The 27,018-nt window shown below is 44.1% G+C and overlaps 2 protein-coding genes across 7 annotated transcripts in view; one reads left to right on the top strand and one right to left on the bottom strand.

Annotated features, from left to right (window-relative positions):
* The window catches only part of shisa6 (shisa family member 6), a 61,939-nt gene that overhangs the window by 11,802 nt on the left and 23,119 nt on the right, over positions 1 to 27,018 (top strand). The window lies entirely within an intron of this gene.
* The window catches only part of dnah9 (dynein, axonemal, heavy chain 9), a 195,717-nt gene continuing 179,199 nt past the window's right edge, over positions 10,501 to 27,018 (bottom strand). For 3 of the 4 annotated variants that reach the window (XR_011685190.1, XR_011685189.1, XR_011685187.1), the window contains 2 exons: positions 14,106 to 14,276; positions 10,501 to 11,709 (listed from right to left, as the gene is read on the bottom strand). The gene's annotated coding sequence lies outside the window, so the exon portion shown is untranslated. Of the gene's footprint in view, positions 11,710 to 12,631; positions 14,277 to 27,018 lie in introns of all 4 variants that reach the window. The other variant, XR_011685188.1, reaches the window with a different exon arrangement.

The following is a 27,018-nucleotide window of genomic DNA, read 5'->3' on the forward strand; positions in this document are numbered from 1 at the left end:
GCTTGAATTTAAATCACACTGAGCTTCGTTATTTTTCCAAGAGGTTTGCACAGCTTGGTTTGCTCTGGCTGGGAGCAACAACGCTGGAAAAAAACAATGCAAATACACAGTCACTGGTCAGTCAGTGGGAAAATTCTGTTTCCACATGAATCCCAAAGCAGATGTTGTCTTCTTTGCTGCGTCTCAGCTGGTTTTTAGTATATATGTTTTTTTCTGCCGCACTGACAGAACATCCTCTGGCCTGGATAAACATGGCTCCTGTTACCGTGCTTAATTATACAGACGGAAAGTGTGGTTTGGTTGTTAATTATATGGCAAGCTGTGTGTATGTATGTGTATGTGTATGTGTGTGTGTGTGTGTGTGTGTGTGTGTGTGTGCGCGGTGCGGCCCTTGGGGAGGACAGGTGAGGTCAGGAGCTGTTGCTGAGCGTCAGAGCAGCTGGATGCTTCACATCTGTGTGGCGAGGTACAAAACAACCCTGCGCTGAACTCCAAACAAGCAGCGGGGAGGGAGGCAGGAATCCAGACGTACACGCAGCTACTCTGGTGTAATTTACCTTTTCGGTTCACAACCTTCCCCTCAGCTTCCCCGTCCATTTCCTGAAATGCCTTTTAGCGACCATGAACTCATCACAAACTTCTTGTAGCCGACTCCGGGTGAAACAGAATTGTTTTTAGCAGTGTCCCACTTCCATGCTACATGACAGCTCCCACCAGGTTTTCAATAGGTGGTGTGGTCACACCAGAGGACAAAAGTAGGCTTTTATTGTGAAGCAGCTAAATGAAATGTATTGTGCTGACAACAGGATATGGACACTTTTCATGCTGTTTTGTCAATGGACCTCAAAACATTATCTGAACAGAAGCCTTCACCATGTCAAGCTGCCTATTGAGGACCATTTGTGCCAGCATGGTGCAGGTTTAATCTTAGAGTGTGACTTGCAGTGTTGTCTTAAAGGTGGTTATTTGATGGGATTGTATGAGGTAGTCGTTCATCGTCAGTGTGTTGCCTGCAGGAGGTGTGTGTTGGTGCGCTCCCAGTGTGGAGGAGCAGGCAGCAGCACAGAAGCTGAGCAATGAAAAAAAAAAAAAAAACGTGTTTTAGCCACTTACAAAAGTGTCCACCTAAAAAAACCACATCAGTTGAAGCGTTCGCTGTATTTTTAATATTTTTTCACCGCTTCATGTTCTAGTGCTTTGTCCACTGGTATCACATTTTCACCACCATTGAACTTCTGCATTAAGAATAAGCACATTTAGGCCACAGATCAGCTGTTTGCTGTTTCTCAGACTGTTGTGAAAGACCGAAGCCTGAAACAGTTTGTAGACGCTGGAAAACAAATACCGGTAGTTTAGAATAGTATGAAATCATTGGCTTTCTTTTTGGTAAATGTATCTGATAATGATGTTCCACAGTTACATCCTGTCGAGGTCTTTTAAGCTGACTGCAAAAGACTGCACGATGAGAATTAGCATATAGTACAAATATGGTGCTGTACGCGACAGGTGTGTAGTGTGGCACTGTGACAGAGCACACAGGAGAACTTCCCACTGAACAACAGTCTCTTCAGCAGCTGATGATGATGATGATGATGATGATGATGAGGAGGAGGAGGAGGACATTCAACTGAAATTGCTTATTGAAAATATACATTTATATGCAAATGGGAATTTAATTCTATTCTTTTTTTCTAATGTTTTTTTCTGTCTCTCAAAACTGATTCCATTTGCCCTGAGAGGCAAGTGGGAAAAAATTCACCTGTTTTCACAGATGAAAAAAACATTTCACCATTTCACATGTGAATAATTTACTTACAGCTGCCTGTGGTTTGTGGACATTTATGTCACACATTATATTTCGCATGTGAAACATGTGGAAACATCAATTTCAGAAACACTATCACATTTCATACATGTGATTTAACACACATCAAATCAGCATCACACATGATGAACCCACTTTTAGTGACATGTGTTTTTTGGGCATTTTAGATGTGATGGAAACGTGTAAGATCAATTAAAATCAATTTTTAAAATTGATTCCAGCAAATAGTTTCAGAGTTTCAGTATCTCAGATGAAATATATAATACCACATGTGGAAGCATGAATTCCACATCTTCTGTTTACAGTTGTAACTGTCAAAATCAGCATCAGTGACGACTGTGAATCAGCTCGACTGAAGGGGTGGAGAGCGAAAGTCACAAGTGGACAGAGAGACCTCGTTTCCATTCACATACGTCACGGTGTCTCTGTCGTCGGCTTCACACCAGCTCACAGACCATTCGTGTCTCCTCAGATGGAGACGAGCTGTGTGACACTTTTCGTCCCGGCTGTCGAGCCTCCAGCAGAGATGAGCTTTTCTGTGTTGGAACATTTCATTTTTCGCAATTTCATGACTCCCTCTGAATCCTTCTGCTCCTGTATGGAGTCAGGTGTAGTGTGAGGGTGGGCGGCCATCTGTTCCCTGCATGAGCTCCCTTTGCTCAAAGTCTCCAGTTTGTCAAACAGCGGTGAGAAGCTGCGACAGAGACAGTTTCGTTTTGGGATTTTATGGAGGAATGTTTTATTTTGAAGTTCATTTATGTTCTTCAAATTTCCCCCAAGTTATTTTTAACTCCAGCCTCCTGTTTTCCCTGAGTGACAATCTTTTAGTAATGCTAAACTTTATTTAGCATGCACAGCTGCTTACCTTGCTCCTGTCCTCTCAGCCATCTGTCCAGATCGACGTCCCCCCCCCCCCCCCCCGCTCCTGTGTGTTCTGTTGTGCTCTTGTCCAAAATTAGGAGGCAGCGAGGTTGAGGCTTCTGTCAAACTGAGCCAAACTAATGAGGATGCTCACTGATCTGTTGGTTGTGTATGTGCTGCTGTCAGATGGGACTGCACTGTTACACTGCCTTGGGTGTAAAAACTGCAGAACTCAGTTTGAAGCTTCAGAGTCGCCTGTAATTGTATAAAAGTTCTCTGGAAACATAATCTCAGAAGATAGATAAGAGGGAGCTGCAGCCACTTGGCTTTGCCTTGTTTGCTGGTGGTGGTGATGCAACGCTACACTACATCCTCCTGTAGCCTACGCAGACTCAGGCCCAATCGCAGCTTTATATTAATTGTTCTTGTCACAGAGGAACTGCAGTGTACTTTCCTATTCACTCACTGTCACCGGCTCAAGCTCTGCACTGTAAATCACTGTCACGTTGCCGCACATATTTCTCTGTGCTGGAGCGAGTTGAGGAGGAGAGGGCTGGTGGTGGGGCTGAGGGTCCGTGCGTTGATGCTGCTGGATTACAACACCTTGATTGATTGGGATTTTCCGCTTCAGACAGGAAGAGTGGATTGACAGCCAGCACACAAATTTGATAGCATATTAAAAATGCAGTGTGCCAGCTGTTATTGGTTGAATGCGTCCATTTTAATTATTTTTCCATATGTCAGTCTTGTTGATATGAAACGCAGCCAAGCCACAGCATCCGGAGAAGTGATTACTTCAGACAAAGCCTCCATCCTTGACTTAGCGTTTGCCATACTTCATTACCTTTCTAAGCTCCAACTTTTAATTCTGCCCGGTGCAGGAAGTCAAATTGGTTTTCATGGCGGACAATTATTGTTTTTATGAATATGATGTGTCTGGAATGGTGGATATGGTGTTGCAGCAGCAGAATTAGTGGGGGGCGGTGGTGGTGGTTGGGGGGGTGCTATCGCAGAAGTTTTATTTACAGTTTCAGCACATTAACAAGTGCAAGAGCCACTAATTGGCGTGCTCCTCGTGTAGCAAGTGGTACAGGACGACAGCGCAGTGTGAAGAGACCAGAGGGACTATCAAGGGAAAGGGAAAAGAATCTAACAAAGCACACACCAGTCGTTTGCTTCTGCTGTTATGCACTAACAGCTGGTTGCGTCTAATTTGGCCTCTTTGTTTACCTTTTGTGAGGAGCGAGATGACAGGGTATAAAAAGCCCCTCTCCGCGTTTCACTTCTTCGCTCTGATTGAGAAACAGTCATCTCCTGTTCCTCCCAATGAATCAGATGCCGTGGAACAACAAGCCCACAGGCAGTATCATCATTTCCAGCCCATGTAATCAACACTGCAGGCTGATGAGGCAGAAGATGAAAACATCCGCCCGTGAAAAACCCTTGGTGTTGTTGAAGGTGCACAAGGAAAAAAACGAGCTCAGACAGGAACTGATTCAGACGGCGGTCGCAAATAAGCTCTGACACATCATCATCCAGCCTCAGACGGAAAATGAAATCTCTGATGCAAAACTCATATTTTCCAGCAAATCAAACAGTGTAACCGTCGCTCACTTCAACCTTCTGTTAACTGGTCGGGCTCTGTGAGGGACTCTGACCTTTTTTTGCTGCAGTATTGAGACTTCTAAAGTCTTTTCACGCTCCTCTTACACCGACTAACGTCTATGAAATCAAACCAGCACCACAGAGAACACAGCACAGACAGCTGCGATGGAGGTCGTCGAACTCCTGCTAGTGTTACTAAGCTAAAGCTACATTATGCTACACACCGTGGGTCATTACAGAGAGTGAGCCACATGTTAAACTTGCATTGCTCATTGCTCATAACCTTCAGAACAAAGACAAATAAATTCATTCATATTTCTCAGTGTAGCATGTTTTCATGTCTCTGTGGTTATTGCACAATGCTCCACTGTTTTAAGCTCGAACCGGGGACTCAGGGTATTTTCACCCATGTGGTATCTGCCCTGACCACTCGGCAATCAGGTCACTAAATGCATCTGAAGAGTCAGTAAATGTAGCACTGCCCCTAAATGCCCCTGATGATGTGGTAGAAACTGTGATTCCATGTGGTTTTCACATCTGAATAAACATTGTAAGAAAACCAGAACAGTCTTTATTCAAAACCCTGAGATGGTTTTTCTATTAGAATTATTTTTACATTTGAGGATGATGAGGATCATATTTAATTAGAACATAAAAAACAGTCATTGCTTTGTATGTAAAACCAGATTTTCTCTTTTCTATTAAAAGATGAGATGTCATGTCAGTCTCACAGTTTTAAAGCAGAAGTAGTCATGTGACTGTCACCTTTCACGTCATCACAGTCCTTCAAAACGCTCCCATAAGAAAAAACTCTCCACTTCACTGGCTGCTCTGCTACCACAGATTTTCTCTCTTCCTTCACTGACAGAACTTCCTCTTTAAACGCTCTGAAAGCTGGTCCCACTTCAGGGACCAATCTGTGCCCCCAAATCAGTTTGAGGGGCTGAAAATCCAGCCAGGCTGCTCTGGTTTCGCTCACAGGCTCCGTTTGATTGACAGCGCTCTCCTATTGGCTGCGGCGTACCTGCTCATTCAGACTGGTGTTCAGGTTCAGGGGAGGTGGCACGGCTGACCTGCTGGCTAAGCACTATGCAGAATAACCATTAAGAAAGTGTTAATAGGGTCCTGGGGAGAGCAGGGCCGGGGCGGCGGCACTCATTAGCAGAGAGAGAGAGAGATCAGCTCTGGTTTCTCTTACGTACAATCCGGAGAGGTGATCAGACATCTGTATCCCACACCTCGTCTTCCTCTCTGTGAGGGTTAGCTGGATGTTGGGGGGTAAAGGAAGAGAGTGCGACTGTTTTAACATTCACTTTGAGCTGCAGCAGCACCAGAGAGGAGCAGAGAAGGAAATTGGCTGGTAAAAAGTGACTTGCTGAGCCTTTCAGAGACTGAACTGCAGTTTTTCTTCTCCTGCACTTACACCACTCACAGAGCGAACCTCGGCGTCCTTTAGCCAAGGACTGAATTAATGACTGTCTCTCGTTATTGAGAAATTAACACATGCGACAAACACCTTGTAGCATTTTCCAAAATATCACCAGAGCGCAAATACGTGGAGGTCAGTGAATGACAAGCCGCCCTACGATTCCTGACAAGACTCTCGGGTATCCTGAGGAACAATAGCACTTCCAGATACACTGCAGTCAATTACAGCGATGTGAGATGTGGGGGCAGACAGAGGAAATGACAGTTGGGAGACAGCTCTCTTATCATTGTCCTTCTGTTGTGGCCACTTTGAAACAAGTGGAGCTATTTGTCTGGCAGCGAGGTATGCTGCGGGGAAGAGAAAGGAGGCTTTTATCTCGGAGAGGAAGAGGAGAAGAGAATATGCAAGAAATGTAGAGCAGACGGAATCACTGAGTGGTGGAGGAGCGAGCGAGCGAAACCAGACGAGGGATCGTGAGAGCCGGAGTTTGGCAGGTAAAATGGCAGAGAGGAGATAGAGAGTCCTTGCAGGCAGGAAGTCGGGGACAATGGGTTGACAGGGCTGCTGCGATGTTTGCTCGGGCACAGGAGCGAACTCTTAATGTGCGGCATCAATCACGACGCTGCCCGCCACGCAGCACGGCAACTTTCATCGCCGCTCATTAAAGTAAGTGCAGATATTTTATGCATCAGTTGGAATGCGAGGACTTTTTCATGCTAATTTTCCTGCTTTGGATTCGTTATTCATCATCTTTGATCAACGGGGTCCTGCACACAAATAAAGTGAAGTGGAGGCAGCCCCTGATGAATCTGGAATCCGCCATGTGCTGAAGCATCACATCTGCGGATCGCTTCCTTTATTTAGCAAGCTCAGGAGTTTTATATATGTTTAATGAAAGTATAATATATGAAATCCTCCTCCGGTTGTTTAATAAGACTTTTCTTTCCAGTCAAATTAAAGACGAGTAATGTTAGCGTATTTATCATCCTCTAAAGTGGAGTCTGTCCTCAGCTCTTCCTCAGGGAGCAAAGAACATTTAACGGCTTAAAATCCACACCTTCACCCCCCCTTCTGCAAGTCCATGACAGATAAGATGACTTAAAGTGCCATGGCCTCCTCTGAAATAAAATGAACTTGTGATCTTTGCCCCAAATATCCATCCCCCGTGGAGTGCACTGCCTCGCCTCCTCGCCGGCGTGTCAGCAGATGAAAAGAGGTTGGCACCAGCAGCTGAATTGTGTTTTGGGTCTGGTCCCAGTCTTTGAATTTCAAGTTTCTCCACACTGGGGCTTTTTTTCCCCCTCCTCTCTTCTTCTGCTTCACAACATGCACGATGGGAATTGAATCCAATGTTTAGTTTTAATTGATTTTTTATGACCGAACGTGAGCAGTGAACACCCTCCCTCATTAAAGACACGGATGCAGATCTGAGAGCTGTTAATCCACTGCTAAAAGGACAGTGCTGAGCTTTTGAATCAAACAGCCTTTTCCTTTCAAGCCTCCCTGTTTAAAATGCCTCTCAGCCCTGATTACATTTATTAAATTACACAGGGGCAGTCTGTTTGGCGTTTTGTTTCCTCTGAATGCCTCTAACCTGGTAATCAGCCATTGTCGCTCCCCACCAACTGGGATTTCCACACACAGCGATCATAAAGGAGCCGAGCCTGGAACAGGAGGGATGAAATGTGTTAAGTGCACAACAGCAGAGACGTCCGCACACGGGGGTTACCAAATATTTAGCGAGGGAGGCAGCAGGAACAGCCGGCCCAAGCTGTTTATCATATTGAGAGGCCTGACATTGTGTATTGACTGTCGCGTCCTTCAGAGTGGTTCTGAGTGATAAAACAGCTGTTATAAATAGTCGTGCTGAGGGTGTTCTGAGGATGTCTCAGATAGACCCTGCTGAAGACTGATCTGGGCTCTGCCGCGTTGACCTCGAGCAGCTTTATATCCACCTCCCTGCAAGGCAAACTGCCGCTCTCATCTGTAATCTATTATTCATAATCAAGAGACAGAGACTGGGAGAGGAAGATAAGTTGGTCGCTTTTTCTCCTCCATCCACCCCCACCCCCGTATTACTATTATCCAGAGGCCATTGTGTGGGAAAACAAATGGAATGATTGCCTTTTGTCGTAAATGAGGAGGGGTGGTGGTGGAGGGGGGCTACAGACTTGCCATTCCGAGCACACGAGCTACGACTGCCAGTTGTATTGTGCAAATACTGATGCATGGGAGGGATCAAATTAAAATTCATCAGCTCTGGGTTGGGATCCATCTCCAAATCTATTTCCAGCGTATGAAAAATTGAGAAGGCAAAGGGGAGCGCGTGTTTCCAGTTTGGTGTTAATTTGCTCTGTTGTTCCTTCTTGTTTTTCTCATCGATTCTGGACAAATGTGAAGAGTTAGTTCGTCTGCTGGGGAGGAGATGGTGTTTTTAATTTAGACTCAGTCTAATACAGTCACATTTCAAAGGTTTTATTTGGATCTAATATAACCATAACCCCAGCCAAAAACCAGCTCCACCCCCCCTTCAAGCAGCAGGTCTAATAGAGAGCTGCAGGAATGAGTCTTAATCCCTCAGTCCTGATTCTTGAAGCTTCTCCAGCTGTTAAAAAGGCCAGTTGCTAACAAGAGTCTAAATCAGACGACAGAGGTTGTCTGGGACGTTAAACGTCATCAGTCCAACATGAAACCGACCTCCTCACCAGTCCACCTTTACAGCCTTGTTGTGAACTGTCACTAACTCTGTCAGAGGAAAGGCTTCTGTAGAAGAGCTCAGAGCAGAATCAGACTACAGGCTGAAGGTTAGTGGTGGTGACGGTGAAGTCATGTGACCGTGGGGTCGTTGGTTTACAGCCTAACATGAGCTTTTTACTGCTGCTGGTTGTGTTTAGGCTTCAAACATCATAAAGTGGAGTCATTAGTGAAGATGATCCTGCTGAACCAAACCTGTCAGGGTCAGAAACTGCTGCTGATTTTCTCTGATCATCCAAAACCCAACGGAGAAATCCTATTGGCTGTTAGTGGAGAGAACCAGGTGATGATGACTTCAGGGTTGGACGACAGAAATAAGTCACCTCTGCAGCTCTGTGTTGTGGAGGCTGATAAATGACTCCTGCTGCTGTGATGATCATTAATCATTATCAGTTTGCATCGGACGATTGTTTCCTGAGCAACTCAACAATTCACTAATCTTGCATTCACAGATGACAAACCATCATGCATTGGCGCAGTGATGATCCAGTTTGCTGAACTGGGCCGACCAAACCTTTTCATCATCACCTCTCCAGTGTATTGAACAACCAGCTGAATCTCTCCGCTGCTCCGTAAAGCAGGTGGCTTTTCCCAAGCTGGAGAGACGAGGGATCAACACCTTGTCAAGTTCAGCATTAGGCTCCAATTTGAAAACCCGTACAAGATTTGAGAGACTTGAGAGCGGCTACTTCATGAGTGCAGCCACGTCCACATCTCTCAGCTGTCACTGACTCCATTTCCCTGCCGCACGTTACACTGCGGCGTCCTCCCCGCTCTTCTGACCGGGGCGGTAAATTACACCCACATTGTTTCCAGTGCAGCTTGTGTGAACTTTTCACATGGTGGAATTATCACTGATAAAGGCTACAGATATTCAATCTACGAGCCCAGACTGTGGGGTAATCGACAAGGGAGGGCTGAGGTATTATAATTGAAAGGCCTCTTCAATAGCGATAAATAATGAAGTTTCCCCCCGGGGCCATTAGGGGTTGGGGAAGGGAGTGTGTCAGATGGAGGAAGGTGTTCTCACATATATCGAGCCAGCCTGTTAACCCCCCACCGTGTGAGGCTTGGAGGGAATATGATACGGGTGTGAAAACACAGGAGGGGGAGTCACTCACACTACTTCATTATGAATCAACCGGAACAGGTCTATGCATGACGTAACCGGTGAGGGGCTGTGTACTGACATTACAGGACCAGTTGTGAGTGCACATTAAAGGACCATTACCGTAGATATGCATGTTATGGTCCATGTCCTACAAATCATATACACTTTAAACTATTGATCTATTTTCCACTTAAGTAGATTTAAAATTGTTCAAATCTTTAAAACAGTTGGATAGTATCATAAATATTATGTGTCAGCTGGTTCCATCTCTTTACTGAAGCTGTATGATGTGAAATAAAATCCAGGACTTTAAAACTCTCACTTTATAAAAATTTCCCCCAAACTCAGACACATTTGATATTTTTAAAAACCTTTGGAGCTCCACTAGAATTTAAAACGAGGTTTAAACAGTGTTGAGCTGCACAGTGTGAGTTGATCCAGTGGGTTTGTGGAAGTTAACGTGTCATAGTTTGTTGAGTCGTGTTTTTTCAAACATTCAAGGAGCAATTTGTCTCCATTCATATTGTGGGGAAATGAATGGAAACCAATGGCAGCCGCTGGGTTTCAGTTACTGCAGGCTTGATGTTCACTGTCATGGATTACAAAGTTTCAAAAAGCCTAAATTAATTGAAATCAGTGGCTGCCTTTGTTTCCATTACATTAATAAAAATGTAAACCAATGGCTGCAATAACTATTTATTTCCATTCATGTCATCTTTATATACAGAATAGCATCAAACTCACAGAAATATATTAATGATTTGATGCTTAACAATTTTCATACAGCAAATAAATGAATGTAAATAACTGGCCAAATAAAAGAAATACTGCACAGCAGACATTTGAAAATGTTAAGCAAACAGATATATATTTAAAAAAAAACTGATGTTGGAAAACATTTAATTCTTTAAATTCCTTCTACAAAATAAAATTACACCTTTCCCTCAGAACTGTTTTTTGATCAGGGCATGAAAAACTCTGCATTAACATTTAGTTCATATAACATTAAAACTGAGGCTCATAACATTCTATTAAAGGGGTGAACCACCCCAACTATTCTATGACACATCAGGCATTTAAATTAAAATGTAATTTTTTCAATATCATTGCAGGTTTCACAGACGTTGTATGTAGCTGTCGTTAGAGAAAAACCTTTAATCTTATCAGAGGTTAAAGCTCCATCCAGTCTAAAGGTAGATGTCTATGTGTTTGTGATCATAAAGCAGGTCTAGGTTCTAAATTAATACTGTGAAAGTATCAAAGCCTCAGTCCACAGAGAAATGCACACAGCCTGTATTCAGACACTGAGCCTTAAAACCAGCCGTCAGGACTTCTGGAACTTTGTGATGTCACAACAAAGCAGTCACCGCCCTCAGCCACGCCCCACCCATCATCCAACCTTGCAGGAGTTGGTTCCTCTGAGTGTTTACCTGAAATCTGCTATATTCTTATTAGATCACACAAATACCTGCTTGTTGTTGCTAGAGCTCCAGAGAGAAGCCTGAGAGAGGAGATGTAAAACTACACTGAGATGGTTTCTGGTTCTTAAAACCACAAATATATCTTCTGATGGATATATTGGGATCTGATAACTTCAAATAAAAAACAGGAAAAATGTAAAATATTGTACCTTTAAATATCACGACCAGCTCCTATCTGACGTTTAATAAAACCTACACATCTAACTGCAGCCAGGATGTAGTGGACTGGTTCTGTGTCAGAGAAGACACATCATCAAGATGCAAATAAACTTCTCCAGAACTATTTCTATGCATCCCTGCCACGCGCGTCACATGCCGCTGCCTACAGTATATGCACATAGTAATTGGCACACCCTTGAAGCGCTTTCAAATCAGGCAAAATTAGCCGCATGCTGCCGCCTCTGACAGATATGAGCTTTTCAATCCTCTTCCCAACTGAGTGGAGGAGTTTTCTGTGTCTTAATTACCTCACATTTGGCACAGCGCGCTGCAGAGCTAGCAGGAGCCGCGGGGAGATAGGGACTCAGCTGAGACGCTCAGACAGCGGTTGGTGACAGAAGCCAGGGGAGGACGCAGCGGAGAGAAGGCTCCCAGCTAGCATGCCTGGGATGACAGGAGCAGTGGTGGAGGGGGCCAGAGATCCCTGAGGAGGGGCAGAAGAAAGAGGAAGCGCTAGCTCAAGGGAGAATTCCCCTCAGGCACATATGGCAGAATTGAAACATCCATATGCCGGCGTAAAACATAAGATATTCAGTCCCTCGCTCCCTCTTCCTTTGGAGATATTGCGTAGTGGCTGGTCTGTTTTATTTTGCACACAAATCCAAATCCCCCCGGAAAGCTGCACAGTTGTACAGGCAAGACAAGGTTGTTTCAGAAGCTTCAGACTGGGAATAGTCATGGTCAGTGTGTGGCTGCAGCCATAAACCATAAACTGCTATAGATGCACATTTTTATATTAAAACTGAAGTGAAACTGAAATTCACTTTGCTTAGAAATCAATTTACTTTTGACTTGTTCATATTTGATCAAAAACAGCCAAACAGGCATTTTTCCAGCTGGGGTCATTAAACTGGTCTCTTACATGAATCCATATGAGAGTCTGCAGAGTGGGCGTCGCCTGGCCCGGGTGTCCTGGGCTGTAGCTTTCAGAGGTTTGTAGTGTTGTAATATTTTATATTTATTGATCAATGTGTTGTATTTTATCTCCAGTAAACAAAGGACAGACCAATCAGAGAGGGTTTACAGGAAACAATATGTGGACATACTATGTCTTATTGGCTGAAAGATCTGATGAGGTCAGTGTGAGGAAAATGGATTTATGCAGATTTTTTTAAAGGGGCTGGACGTGTAAATGTCTAAGTTACGTGATATGAGCAGAGCATAAGTTACAGTTCGCTAAACTGTTAGCAGTGATGTTTTGTTGTACCTCCTTTGCTAGTGACACCAAACAAGCCAAGTCTCATGTCAGACTTTTATATTTTATCAGTCTGGTAGTTACAGTGATAAAATGTTTCTGCCAGGATCATTTTCTAAGACCTTCTTTATTAGAAATAAAGACCTGTTACCTTCAGAAGTTGGGGTGAATACCGGCTCTGCTCAGCTGTGGTGGTTCAGTCAAAAGGTCTCTAAGTTGTCATCACTCCAGCTGTAAACACTCCCTGATAGAAACTGTTTGCACTAAATCATTTTGAAAGATCAATGGCCAATGAGGAAACTCCAACTAACACTCTGCAGACCAGTAGTGGAAATATGATCACTCAGTCACTCAGTCATTGACAGACATTAGTGATTATAGGGCTGGCTCCGCTGTTCCAGACAAAACAGGTGGATTCTCAGTCTTTTGAAATACTATGAAAACTCTAGGCACCAACATAACTTACATCTAGTATCACATTTTCTTAGTCAACTTTAAAAATATGTTTTGGCTGGAGTTTCCTAAATGGCTTTAAAATTACATCCACTGGCAGCTCCAGACCAATCAAATGCCAGAATTAAATAAAATCTATTTAATTGGTGTTGAGGCACCACAGGGCTCCAATCACTTCAGTCTTATTTTAGAGTCTGAATCTGTATTTACAATTTAATCATCTAATGGAAATCCTCCTTTGAATTTAAACTCCATTTAGGTAGAAGTTAATGTGCAGGTCTTACAGCAGGCACAGTTTCCTCTGAGGTAGCTGGTGGTGGAAGCACAAAAGGACCCTGCAGAGAGAGTTGACTCCTGCAGCCGCGAGCAATGAAGCATGAAGGCTGACAGCGAAGCACTCGAGGTGTTAGTGTAAAAACTGTTCCTGCAGCCACACTACAACACTCTGCTACTCGAGCCTGTGTTTGCTTGCTAAGTCTTTTAATTATAATAGTCAGATGACGGTGGCCAAACCGTGCACGGAGACGGCGACGAGAAGCTGATGTGAGATGTTGTTACTTGCTCAGGATGTAAAAAGGCGTTCTCAGTCGTCGTGGAGGCTGTTTTTGTTCTCCTGATAGCTCACAGTCCACTGAGGCTTTATGCTGTAACCCAGCTTGTACAGTATCTGTCCATTGTAAACCACACAAAGTAGATCGGCTTCATTTGTGCTCCCTCCACTAAACTGCCTCTATTCCCTTGATGTGGCATTGATCCGTCTACTCTGAGCACCGTCTGTGCCAGAGGACCAGCGCCATCAATACTGCATCAGCTTCAGTCTAAACAGCACAGAACTCTTTTGCAGTCCATCTGGGGAGAAGTAATAAAATTCATGCCTGTCTTCATTCCCAGGGTAAGGATGGTCACATGCTCACTGACCCCACCCTATTGGAGGACACAGTAATTCTTTCCTGTCGTGCAGGAGGAAATGATACAGGCAAAAAGTGACTTTTACATTATTAATCACCTCCAGTATTAATTAGTAATCTCCAGTAATTAGTGTTTGGTCTTTTCATCACCGGGAATCAGCTGTTCTGAGAGGATTAAATGTTTACAGGAGAGCGAGTTAATATTTGCTCACTGAAAGTTTAATTGAATTATCTCTGGAATTACTTCTGAGCGCTCAGACCCACCTGAGCAGCGCTGGGATTTGAAACCATCCAGTTCTGTCCTCTGGACCACAGTCGGGCCAGATTTTGGCCCAAACTCCATCTTCACTTTTCCATCTTCATTCTTCCCTTCCTCCTTCTCTCTCTCTCTCTCTCTCTCTGGACCACGGTGGTTTATCTGGCAGAGGCAGCAATCTGGAGAAGCAGGAAGATATTAAATTAAACCAGGAGGAATCAGCCATGCAGCTGCCACAACGCCCCCTGGGAAATATAGTAAAAAATGTAAAGTGTTTCCAGAGGATGAAATCTCCAGTGCTGGCAGCTCATTGACTTCAAGCCTTTTAGCTAGCTCATTAGCCTTTTAGCTAGGACGGATTCCGCGGACCCCGGTGGCGTTACGCTTGTGCTGATGTTCGACTGCCTTGCTTTTAATTAAAGGCCTGAAAAGATGATCTCTAAATCCACAGTGTGCATTGTTGTGACACAGGATGGAGTTTGATAGTGATTAACACACAATTAGGGCTATGTGAAACACTTCATGCCTAAATTGCTTGTTTTGCTTGAGCCACTGGGGCAATGGGACCGACCAAGGGCGCGGCAATCTCATCCAACGCAGTAACCTCAGGCGGCCATCTTGGAGTCTATTTTTGGAAAACTAATTGAGGAATTGTCATTTTCCATCCACATGAATCCTCTCAGTCTGACAAGCCACACATTTACATGGTTGTAGATCTAAAGGATATATTCATGTAAAAAAACAGAGCATCACTAATGTACTGTAATTAGTTCTAAATGAATTTGACTGAGCAGTTTAACTGAAGCAGATGTATTTGTGCAAAGAAAGAAATGTCCATATGAAAACTGCACTGCATCAGAATCTTGCAAATACTTTATACATCAGTCAGAAACAATTATAGCCACTGAACATTTGGCTTCAAATATTTCTCTCAACTCGCCAAGCAACAATCAAAGTTGCTGTTTGACCAGTTTGACACTCAGGCTCAGCTGATCTGCCCGGCCGGCACTGTGTGGGTGTGCTTTGATCCTGTTTGATAGACAGTGACCGCCCACAACCTGTTGTCAGATTTGTACACAGGGAGACATCACCATCCTGTAGCTGAGCCGTGGACTCTCAGTGTGGAGTCACAGTGGCATGAAAGAATAAATCTGTAAAACAATATTTATTTATGTATTTTTTTCTATTATATTTATTTTCGGCAGATTAGATAGATAGATAGATAGATAGATAGATAGATAGATAGATTACTAAAATTTTTTATCTTCGGGGCTTGGTCTCCACTGAATTAACCACAGGTTAACTCAGTGTCAAGGTGCAGCAACATCTCAAAGATGTGTCACAGCAAGGCGTCTGAATACTTTTTTCAAAGTGATTTTTCGATTTTTAATTTTTTTTTTATAAATTTGCAAAAATGTGAAAAAAAAAATTGTGTTTCCACTGTGTCATCGTGGGATGTTGAGTGTAGACTGTGGAAAGTTTCTGAACGCTCCGTACGTGTTAGTGATGCTTTGATGGCCTAGATCTGTGTCTACAACAGGCCGACATCAGTGGAGGTGAGCTCAGTTAAAGGGCCAAGCGAACACTGTGTCACTGCTCCCTCTCTCTCTTTACACATGCAGACTGGCCAAGGACAGCACAGACACATTCCTCCCAAAATACCTCTGACAGGTATCACGGTGACTTCCAGGAGACAGAATTTGAGTGGTCATGCAGCTTCTTTCATAAATAGCACGGCTGCTGTCTGTCCTTCACGACTTCCTCCCCCTGGCTGGCTGATTGATAGGACGCACATAATCCATTATTTTGGCCCATTGATTGAGCCGGGCAATCAAAGATCAGCGCCGTGGCAGAGGTAACCGGACCCTCCTATGAGACGGCTCTGTTGCACAGCGCAGGCTGAGGTGTCAGCGCCTGCCTACTAATCACCCTATGCTGTGAGTAATGGCTATGAAAGCAATCACAGGGGAAATGCATCATCTCCACAGACCCTCGATCTATCAACCTGACTCGCTCTCATTTGACTGAAATGCATGCCAACATGAAATATGATGCTTTGTCAAAGGCAGAGGGAGCACGTTGGCTGCGGAGCTGCAGAATGTAATAATTAAACACACACCCATTGTATTTCATCTATTGACGTGTTGGTGTTGTGCATTTCTGTCGCCGTTTCCCTGGGTAAACATTTCATGCTTGGCTCTGGTGCATAATTACAATGCTTCACCGGTTTACACAGAGTTACAATATACTAACAGTCATTTTCCACTTCAGTCATCTTTCAATTTGTTTCCCCACATGAGATCAACAGAGAAATGGTGGAGGCTTGCTTACACACCACCCGTTAACTGTTTGTCAGAGAGTTTGATGAGTTTGGCCCAAACAACAGCCACAGAAGCGTCATCAGCTAACCGATCCTCGCAGGACGAAGAGGAGCAGGACAGACTCCCAGCTCCTCTTTAGAAATCTGGGATGTTTTGAAATTGTTTGTGCTGCAGGTTTGGCTGTGCAGATGTAATTTCACACAGTGGGGGGGCCGGGGGGGGGGCTGTTCCCTCTCCAACCACAGGAATCCTGAGTCCCATTGTCTCTCAATCTGCAGCCTGGCCTCTTCCTACCCTCCTCTTCATCACGCAGCGTCAACAGGTTTTAAAAATATTTGCACAAGCAGCCACAGATTTGTGAGTTCAGGATGAACCGAAGCTGAAACGTGACGGATAACGTGTCAGTTTAACTAAGCAAAATCCCCAACAATGTCAAAAAGTATCTTTCACCCTGGAACAAATTCAGAAGATGATTTATGTTTTTGTTCATCTAACAAATGCAATATTTGTTACTTTGGAACAAATTGCTGCTGCATCTCTGGAAATGAATTCTATAGATTTTCCTCTGGGCTCGTTCTGCTTCTCTCAGTGAGGGTTACTGCTTAATTAGAAGGGAGGAAGGCTCTGTCAGATACCTCCCTGCCTCTGACTGAGACTCGCCCGTCCTCAGTCTGTCACAAAGCACAACAGACGTTCAACAGACGCTTTAACCAATTACCTGACTGCAAATCTGAAGTAAAGTATGAACACATGTCCACAAAGCCTGTTCTACTTTTGTTCTAGTTGTTGTTTTGGAATGAGTCACTGTTTCTCAACAAAGTTTTACTGCTAATGACAGAATCCAGATAAAACTGATCTGAATTGAAATGGATGATAATTAAATGAAAACTAAATGTTATACAAAGGAAGGCGGGGGAGGACAGGGACCATAACTCAGGACGGGAATCTGACTCCATCCCAGGCCACAAACCAGACGAGTTATCTTTCTGAGAGGAAAATTATCCAGATTATAAAACACAAAAATAAAAACAATGGGACTATGTAGTAAAGATACTGCTGATATGCCATCAACTCAGTCCTGTTCGTGACCTCATCACTGGTCCCGTTGGCTCAGGCCCGAATGAGCCAGGCCACCGAGGTCAGGATCCCCACAGTTTCACGATCCGTTCATGTTCTGACATCTGATGTTAGATTTGCAGCAGAGTTTGCCTCTTTCCACAAAACATACAAAATGATCACCCAGCTTTATGTCATCTCTGAATTTTATAACCTGGTTCATGCAAAATAATGAATTTTGCTGAAATTTCTATAAAATGCAAAACATAAAAAAACATTCATGTCACACTTTGACCACAGAGCTGAGTGTTGGTCTGTTCCAGCTGAACTCAGCTCAGTCATATGAGTTTTTGTCTTTACCATAAACCACAAAGATGCACTGGAGAAACACCTGAGTCTGTCCAGTCTCAGTCTCCAGGAACTTTACTGCAGGTATTTATTAAACTGAGGAAGGCGCTGCAGGAAAGGTCAGAGGATCGAAGTCATTCCAGTTCACCCTCAGGGGAACATGAATGTTGAGACATTTCACTGAAAACCACAGATGTCGACCTGACGGTGGCGCTGGAGGGAAACCAAGGGAATCACCAGAGCTCGCTGGCTGCACGGCTAAAAGAAACATTACATCTACTTTGATTCAGTTCTGCAAAGTAATAAAGAAATCTTCCATGGGGAGTGAGGAGGTTTTATGTATACAGTGTGGTGTGTGTGAAGTGAAAAGAGAAAAGGATTTACTTCCCTGTGAGATCCAATCATGATGAAATATTAAAAAGCCTACATATGGAGCTATAAACCCACCTAGCTCCCCCAGTCTGATCTGCCAGGCTACAAAATTAATCACAATTGCTGTGATCAGTGCAGACGACAGGACTCGTGGCACTTTTCTGAAATGTTAATAAAGCCGTATTCAATGCACTATTCTCGGCAGGAAGTTTGTAGCCTGTGGCTGCTCAGTAAATCTCAATGACTTCATTAACTCATTACCATGAGCGGCGGCGCGCGGTGCCAAGAGCAATTAAAACACAACAGAAAAGAGAGGTGTCCTTGGGCCACTGTTCCGCTCGCAGGACTGATTCGCTTTACTAGATGTAGCAGGATGATTGACATATCAATAGGCGCTGAGGTGGATTAAACGGCCTCAATCAATATTCAGATTTGTCTCACTCACACCTCGTGCCTGAAGCGAACTGTGCACACCTTGTCAAGTGTTGTCGGCCTCCGTGCTCCAGGCTGCGTGGCAGCTCTGCTGCTGAAGCAGGAAATCCTCTGTCACATCCAGGAAGCTGACGTGCCTGGAAGATTTTATTTGAATTTGTAATGGTGAAAAAAAAAATCTTTTTAGCTTATGGTAATTGAAAAATAACCAAAAGCTAAACAAAGTGTGAACTGGTGGAAAAAAGAAAAAATCCTGGAGGGCATGAAAAGTCACCGGGAATTTCTCCCAGTTCGGAGACGACTGGTTAATATTCATCCAAATTTTGTCTTTTTGTTCCATATTCAAGCAGGAGGCCAGAGAGACGCAGAAATCCTAACTTTCAATGAATATGTCAGGGCTTTAATTCAGCTCTCGCTTCTGTCTTTTGTAGAAACACATTCATTCACATTCATTCAATTTAAACATATTCATGAAGCCAATCCTCCACAGCCATGACACTGCATACTTATGTTTCTTTTGTAAAACTCCAGCAAAATGGTAATTAAATTGCAACTGTGGGCTTCTGTCCCCTGCGCTGACTTAAAGGAGCCTTTATCTTAGCAAATGACTGACAGTTGATTATGAAAAACCCAGCGTTTCTTTCTCTCCCCCTCCTGCATGAAGACAGTCCACCCACACCTTCTGCCTCTGTGCGCACTATTGTTATGGCTCCATTGTTAATGAGTTTAGAATTAACTGCTGTAATGACTGGAGACCGGAGCCCCTGCTGAGCCTGATTGTGCCGCTGAATGGGGAGCTGGAGGAGTAACGTATAGATGGATATGCACACTGTGTGCCGGTGTCTCTGCCTGTTGCTGGGAAAAATATGAGCGCTGCCAGGAGGGGGAGGGACGTTTCAGGACAGTCACACCTCGGTGCTCGTTGCTGCTGTGCAGCCTGACATCAGGTGTCGTCCTGTGGCCGTTCATCTACTTTAGGGGATTGGTTTTATTGTGATTTCTGATATCCAGCAGACATCAGCTGCTGAAGCCGAGGCCTCGGTCAGCTGGGGGCGTCAGGCGCTGCCAAAACTAATCCATTACATCCTGAATTAGTGCTGTTAGTTCACCTGAAGACATTCAGATCAGCCGCTCAGTCACAGGTGGTGTAATGGAGTACAGAGACACACATTCAACTCTGCTCACATGTGAACATCATGCGTTTTCAGTTGCGTCAACATTCAAACCCCTCAACAATTAAAAACAGCTCATTCTGGTTTGGACAGACACAGGAAGATAAATCCAGCCCATACTTGGGCCACATGTCTGGCCCAGTATACGCCCGGTTCCACAGCCCCAATCTGCTCCATACAACATGATGCGACTTCACAGGGCTGGAGAATAACAGCCAGAATCTGCCCACATGTGCGGGTATATGGGCCGGACTCGGGACGAGGACCCAGGCAAGTTTCATTTCATACCTGTGTTCAATGAATATGGTTTTAATTCAGATAAACTCATTTCTCATTTTTTCTGTTGCTGCTGTTACATTTAATACGAATGTGACATGGCTTACTGAAGATCACCTGTTGTCCTGCAGACACTGGCAAAGTGACTGAGAAGGTTAACATGAATACAGCTTGAAGACAACCGCAGTTAGAGTTACACACTTTGGAGAGCATTTTCAGAGAGCTACAGTTTCAGGTTTTTAAGTGTGGAAGAGAAAAAGATGTGTTTTCACGTTCACTCAAAGTGATGGTCATTTATTTATCCCAGTAACTTCCTGTCATTTCAGGAGTTTGACTGGACGGGAGTGAGGAGACAGGACTGGACATGTTAGCTTGCAGAGGAGAAACACACTTTGTAGTAACTCCTGGTGTCTTATTGAGATGCTGCGTCCTGTTAGCTGGTTAGCTAGCCACAGCTAAGCCTACATTAAGGAATAAACTGGGTTTGTTAAGAGTTGGAGGGTGTGTGAACCCTGCGGCTGCGTCATCTGTTAATAAGCTTCCAAACTCGGGCCCTTTAAACCACAGAGTCCTGTTGTCTGTTCCCACATGTGTGAAACACAGTGGATGTGGACTGTGGGCGTGGACCTGGGCTGAGCAGGGGAAAATAATGTAATGACTAATACAGCTTAGTTCAGCTGTAACTCGCCAAACAATGTCCACGTCAGATGATGTTTTATTCAAGGTTGGCCGCCTGCTGGGACCACACCACTGCGAGCGCCTCAGGGTTGAGGCAAAGGTCACTATCGCCTGTTTACAACATCCACAACAGGTCAAGAAAGGCTGGCTGTACACCAGTGCTTAGCAAATAGAAATAAAGGGTATTAAGCAGAGTGCAGCCGACGAGCTGGATTTTGGAGCCTTCTTCTCCTCTTCTTCTCTTCCCCTCTGTCCTGCAGCATAATTCTCTATAATGAGCTTGTGGACAGGAGATGAGATATGATTCTTGGAATTAAAACAGCATTTTCTACTTTGATCATCCAGCAGTGTGTGAAGCACTGAAATAAGACTCTCCCCTTCTTTATCGAATCTTTGCTCTCGCTCTCCCTCTCCTTAATCTTTCCCTTGCTCACTCGCCCTGCTCTATCTGAGCTTGGGGGATTGCTGTATGAGATGGAGAGTTAATGAAGAAAGCTTTTTTTCCTCCCCTGCAAGAAGAGGACTGGTAAACTTTAAACCGGCAACTTTGTACTTGTGCGTTTGTTAATCACGTCACGATCGGCTTTCGTGCTTTACAAACTCAACTCCTGAACCAGTTAAGCATAAATATTTAACATCATTATTCTCCAGCCCCACGAGGATATGTTTTAAACAACTGCACGAGCTGCTAAACAAATGATCAGGACTGTTTTTGCTCTTAGAGTTGGCTGAAACAATCACAGCGACATCATCTCCTTCTTATTCCTTTTCATTACACAACATCTTATTATACATCACTCACAGGTAAAACAGCAGCCTCACACACACACACACACACTCACACACACACTCACACACAAGTGGCCTTGTCTTTATAAACTGAAAGTGAGATGCAACATTGTCAAAAAGCCATTTAAGATGCTATCATCTAATATGGAGGCTGACGTGGGCTGGTGCTGGCAGCGTGGTTATGTAAGCAGCTTTCTCAGGGACTGATAGCAATCCAACACACCCAGCAGGGGAGCGGTGGTGTGTGTGTGTGTGTGTGTGTGTGTGTGTCGGGTGAGGGGCGGGGGGTGTGAAACAAATCACACATTCAGTACGCGACATAATATTGCACCCAGTGTTTTGCCACAGGTACAGAGAGATTCACTTCTTCGTGCCAATTGATTTGTTAATATGCTAATGCACCGTGATTAACGAAGCAAGACACTGAGTGCGTCTTCGCTCAGTGAGGTGTTGATTGAAAGAAATCAACAACCAGGGAGGCAGATGAAAAAGAAATGCACATTTTGGAAATCAAAACTTTCAGCTCTACTATACTGTGAATCCAGGCCAGAGGCACGGGTTTGCGTGTTTTTCTTATCAATCTTCAGAGACGTCTCCGTACGCAGTCATGTAGCAAAATGGCGGATGGAAATCCACAGTGCTTTGCTCAAGTTTAGCGGAGGATAAGATGCTGCTTCAGTCAGATTGTGTGGATATTTTTTATTGTTAGTGTGTGTTAGTCTGAAGTTCCCTCTGTGTGTTGCCTCAGACACTTTTTCCTGTGCTGCTCCTGGAGGTCAAGCTGCCGGCAATAAACGTAACACGGCTAACAGACGGAGACAGAGATTTGATTTAGCTAACTAACACTGCTAAGCTAATGTTAGCTTTAGATTGGTATTACTCTGTGTCTGTTTCTACTCAGACGTGAAACCACGGCAACAACACTACAACTCAACCCAGATTAGAAACAGTCAGACAAATGACAGGCGGTAAATAAGTGAACAGATTATCACACAGAAGTGTGGGTTTTAATATCTCACAGTAAACTGTGTGCACAAGTATGGCAAGCAAAGCAGGTCAAAGTTAAACCAGACTACAGCTGTGTCTGAGACACAGTGGCCTCTGAGGAGCACCTAGACCACGAGGGCCGAACCAAAACCAGACGGTCTGGTCTACGAAGGATTTCCTGTTCGTCCTCGAACTCTGGTTGATTTTCTGAGTCCACCACACTTCACCTCGGTGTGTAAATGCTTTCACTGAGCGTTGTCCTCTTTGAGTTCTTAACCATGTATTTCTATGTATCTGCACTGCATGTCAATGATCTTCAAGGTGTAAAATGAATGAGAAATAAGAATTCTCCTTTTGAGCAGTGATTCATCACTGGTGTGCAATGAATTCTGGGAAAGGTTGGGCCGGGAAGGATCCACCTGTTGCATTTCTCGGTTGCATTTTCAGGGGCCTCTGAAATGGGACAGCTGAGTCGCGCCACTAGCCACAGCTGATCTGTGAGAGCTGTGCAGTGACCAGTTAACTGGGCGATAATCTTATTATTTGCTTCATTTTCTTTTCCCAATGAGTTTGGCTAAGAAGAATAAAACTCATGATTTAGTTAAAAACACAGGATAATATTCAATGAAAATGTTGTTACTCTTAGTCTCGCTCTATAAGGGACACATCACTTCTTACATTAACACTGAACGTTGGCACTGGATGTAAACGGTGTCGTCCAATAAGGACGTAATGACCAGGGGTCCTTTCTGTTCCCTCTCTGACGTCTGTCGAGTGATGACATGTTCCCAGATCACAGCACTGGACGTGAATCGCTAACAGCAGCTTAGCACGCTACGCTGAAAGCTCAGAGTTACGTGACAGGATTTACTGTCAGTACAAGATGTGAGATTTTAGGCAATGCTCAGTTTTTTGTGATCAGTTTTTTGGTGGGACCTCAAACGCATCTGTCACTGAGTGATGAAGTTACACCATTGGTTGGCCAGCTGAGTGTTGGACTTTTCCCATTGGCTGTTGCTCTTTCAAAGTGATTTATGTCACCAGGGGGCGTTTACAGGCTTAGCACTCACAACAAACTGCAGCTACTTTCACCAGTGCTGCCCCCTGAATGGCTGTGTTGGTCACGTTTCAGTCTCTGTTTCAAACTTGCTCCGTTGTCATGACAACAGAAACAGAAAAATGTGTAAATGAGACCAGCTTCATTGTGAATTCAGTTGTATTAAAATACTGTTTATGTGCCACAGAGAGGAGGAGAGAGGGAAACTGGGCTGAATCCAGCTGATACCAGGAAGAATGTAAATACGACACGATGATATCATGAATATGCTAATTAGCGTATGACATCATCTAGACATTTAGCAACTTTTCCAGCAGCTTTAGCTACTTTCCACTGAAAGTAGTTGTTTACAGCAGCTCCACAACAGTTTTCAACGACGTCCTGAGTTTCACACATGGACCAAGCACGGTCCAGACCTGTGCTGGGTTTGACCTGGTCTGGTTTTGAATGTGGTCTCAGTTCCCAGGCTCATAAGCTAAACACATCAGCACCATTAGCAAACATGGTTGATGAGATATTGTGTGTTGATATGAAATACGAGAGTATGTGAAGTCTTAGAGCCATAAAAAAACATTTAGCTTTATTGCAACATGCATCACAGTTTGGCCTCTGGACTCAGTATTCTCATCATGAAGCCTCAACATCAGTGAAACTCCCATTACCAGCAATAAAACTCACAGCTATGATTGTTAAATAACGTTTCAGCAAAAATGTATTTTGTAAAATATATTCTGCTCAATGAGAATAGTTCCCTACTGAAGGGTGAAGTTCTTCTGTTTAAACGTGGCTCTTAACGACTCATAACGAAAATCCTCTTACTGGTGTTTATTGTGAACCTGTTTGCAGCTGATGTATGAACCGGCTCCACATCCTTCAGGAGAGAGCCTGCTGATATGTCAAACCCGGCTGGAGTAAAGGTGGCTGGAGCTGCAGCGGAGCCCTTGTAGAACGAGTTACCTTTGGGCTGAGAATCTGAGCAAATATTGTAAAGTGCTGATGGTGGGCATGCTGGGAGCGAGGTCTCCTCACTGCACAGATTCCTCTGCAGCTTCGCACTCGCAGTTGTCTCTCCCTTTAGTGGTCCGGCACCAGAGAGCCGACATCTCTGCTGCTGACTGCATGTAGGTGTAGCAGTCGACTGTAAAAACAGAGTCCTATTCCAATTAAGGAGCAAAACCAGCGCCCTGTACTGCAGAGCTGCCAAACACACTTATGTTGTGCATAGCTCTGCTTTAAAAGTCTTGTCTCTATCGATGTCATCCCTGCACTGACAGTCAGTTTCAGACATTTTGATTTATCTCCTCTCCCTGCATTTCAAGAAAATTGTGTGTCAAAATAACTGACTGCTTTACATGGCAATGCTGTGACATGAGACGGTTGTTTGCTTGTGCAGTGCTGAGGGGAGAGGCTGAGTCTTCCCATGGTTCTCTCAACCGTACAGCTTTCTGTTGACTAAAACACTGCACGCATCATAAAACCACTGCATAATGTTGAGTCAGGAGAAGTGTAAATAATGTTTGGGGATCAAGGTTTCTTGTCACATTTTGTTTCTGAATAACCTGCACAGGAACAATCAGGAAACTGATGTGTGAACGACCACAAATGGATCAGTTTGGTCACAAACAGAAGAACTACCTGCATTAGCTCCACCAAACCGAAGGAAATACAGACGCTTTAAAGCAGCTATGTGTTTTCTCAGGCCGCACACCTGGGTTCACCGGGGCCACCACCTCCCACGCTACAGAAATATGTGCTCATTAAAGCCCCTCACCAGGCAGAGGGAATCAGATACGGACCAAACACAGGATGCAGGACATGACAGAGTGTGTCCACTGGGGGAAACACTCCACGGCCATCAATATGGCAGCCTTGCATTACATGTCTGATGGATTTATCAAGCCATTGATTAGTTATTGACTGCAATAACACTCAAGGTCATCTAACAGTGAGGGGCTGATGTCAGTGGTCTTTCCTGCTCTTCAAAGGTGCACTGGGTGCAGATTTCACCGCCTCGCGAGGTCAAAACGACCACAATAAATCTAAGGGGGGGGTTTATGAAGAACTGCTGATCTATTCCAATGGACAGAAGCTCAGGGCTGCTAATGTGAAAATCATTTGATCAAAGTGTTGAAAATTCATCTGAGGTTTGTGAGCCCAGTGTATGAAAAAAAAATTTAAAAAACAAACCCTAACCCTAAACACTTCCAGCGTTTAACATTATGATACATCACGTTCTCCGCAGATGTTTCAGACAGATTCGCTCTAATGAGCAAGTTTAGACTCCTGACTAATATGAAGATGCAACCCTCATTATTAAGGTCAACTTTTTTCTTTCTGTTTCTGGGCAAACTATTTACACAGCTTTTGTTTTTCAAAGAAAAAACCTAAAATGCTTTAAAGATTAAAAAAAAAAAAAAAAAAAAAGCAGGTGAGGACAATGAGATAATAAAAAATTACACTTGCACATAAAATTCACATGATGTTTAAAAGATTAACATTTTCATGATGTTTAAAAATACATACAGCTCTTACAAGACTCTTACACACCTGTGAATCGACAGGTGTGTCTGAGAAGACCATAACTCACTGTTATCTTATTCATTTAAATAGAAAGGTGCTTTTTTGTTTATTGTAATTATTTGCACATGTGCCTATAAATTGTGCTAAACAGTGGGCCCTGATGCAGCATTTAATGAATTCACCTTTTTAATTGTAACAGAATAAATGTGTTGTTTCTACTTTAAAATATTATGTAGTCTCACTCGTATGTACAATACACACTGAAGATCCCAGGTTCTGTGGGGAGTTTTCCTGAGGAGGACACAGGGTGCACTACAGAGGACAGAACACCGTTCACCATGTTGACTGACAGTGTGCTCCCTCTGTCTGCTGCTGCTGATGCTATCTGTGCTTTAGCATTTTAGCACAGAGATGTGCTGCCTGCGTATTTCTCTCACAGGGGATTTCATGTAAACCTCCCTCTATCTGCTACTCACGCTCATCAGTGTGTGTACAGCAGCAGCAACACTCCCACCTCTCATCATTAATGTTCTCCAAACTACGAAGGTTCATTCGGTCACTGTGTTTAAGGTCAAAACTGGTGCATATCATTCCAAGACCCAGAACCCGGGGAATGCTTCCCTGTATCTGCGTGTAGCTGTGTGGGAGGCGGCGGCAGTGAGAAGCAGATGGTAAATCGATAGTGATGGATCAAAGTGCCGCATGGCTGGAGCCCTGTGGTGTCAGGGTGCGGGCAACAACGGTGACTTTTTACACCTCCTCCCTTCTTCTCACTATCCTCGTCCTCACTCCACCTCCCCCCAATTCTCTGTCTTCATACTGAAATTCCCTGCTCCTGTCTTCCCCCGCACTTGGTGGCATTTATATGTGTGTGTGTGTGTGTCTGAGTGCGCGTGTGCAGAGAGAGGCTACT

This window comes from Trachinotus anak, unplaced genomic scaffold, assembly GCF_046630095.1.
Source record: "Trachinotus anak isolate AG129_WGS33_773 ecotype Australia unplaced genomic scaffold, CSIRO_AGI_Tana_v1 ptg000025l, whole genome shotgun sequence".
Lineage (NCBI taxonomy): Eukaryota > Metazoa > Chordata > Actinopteri > Carangiformes > Carangidae > Trachinotus > Trachinotus anak.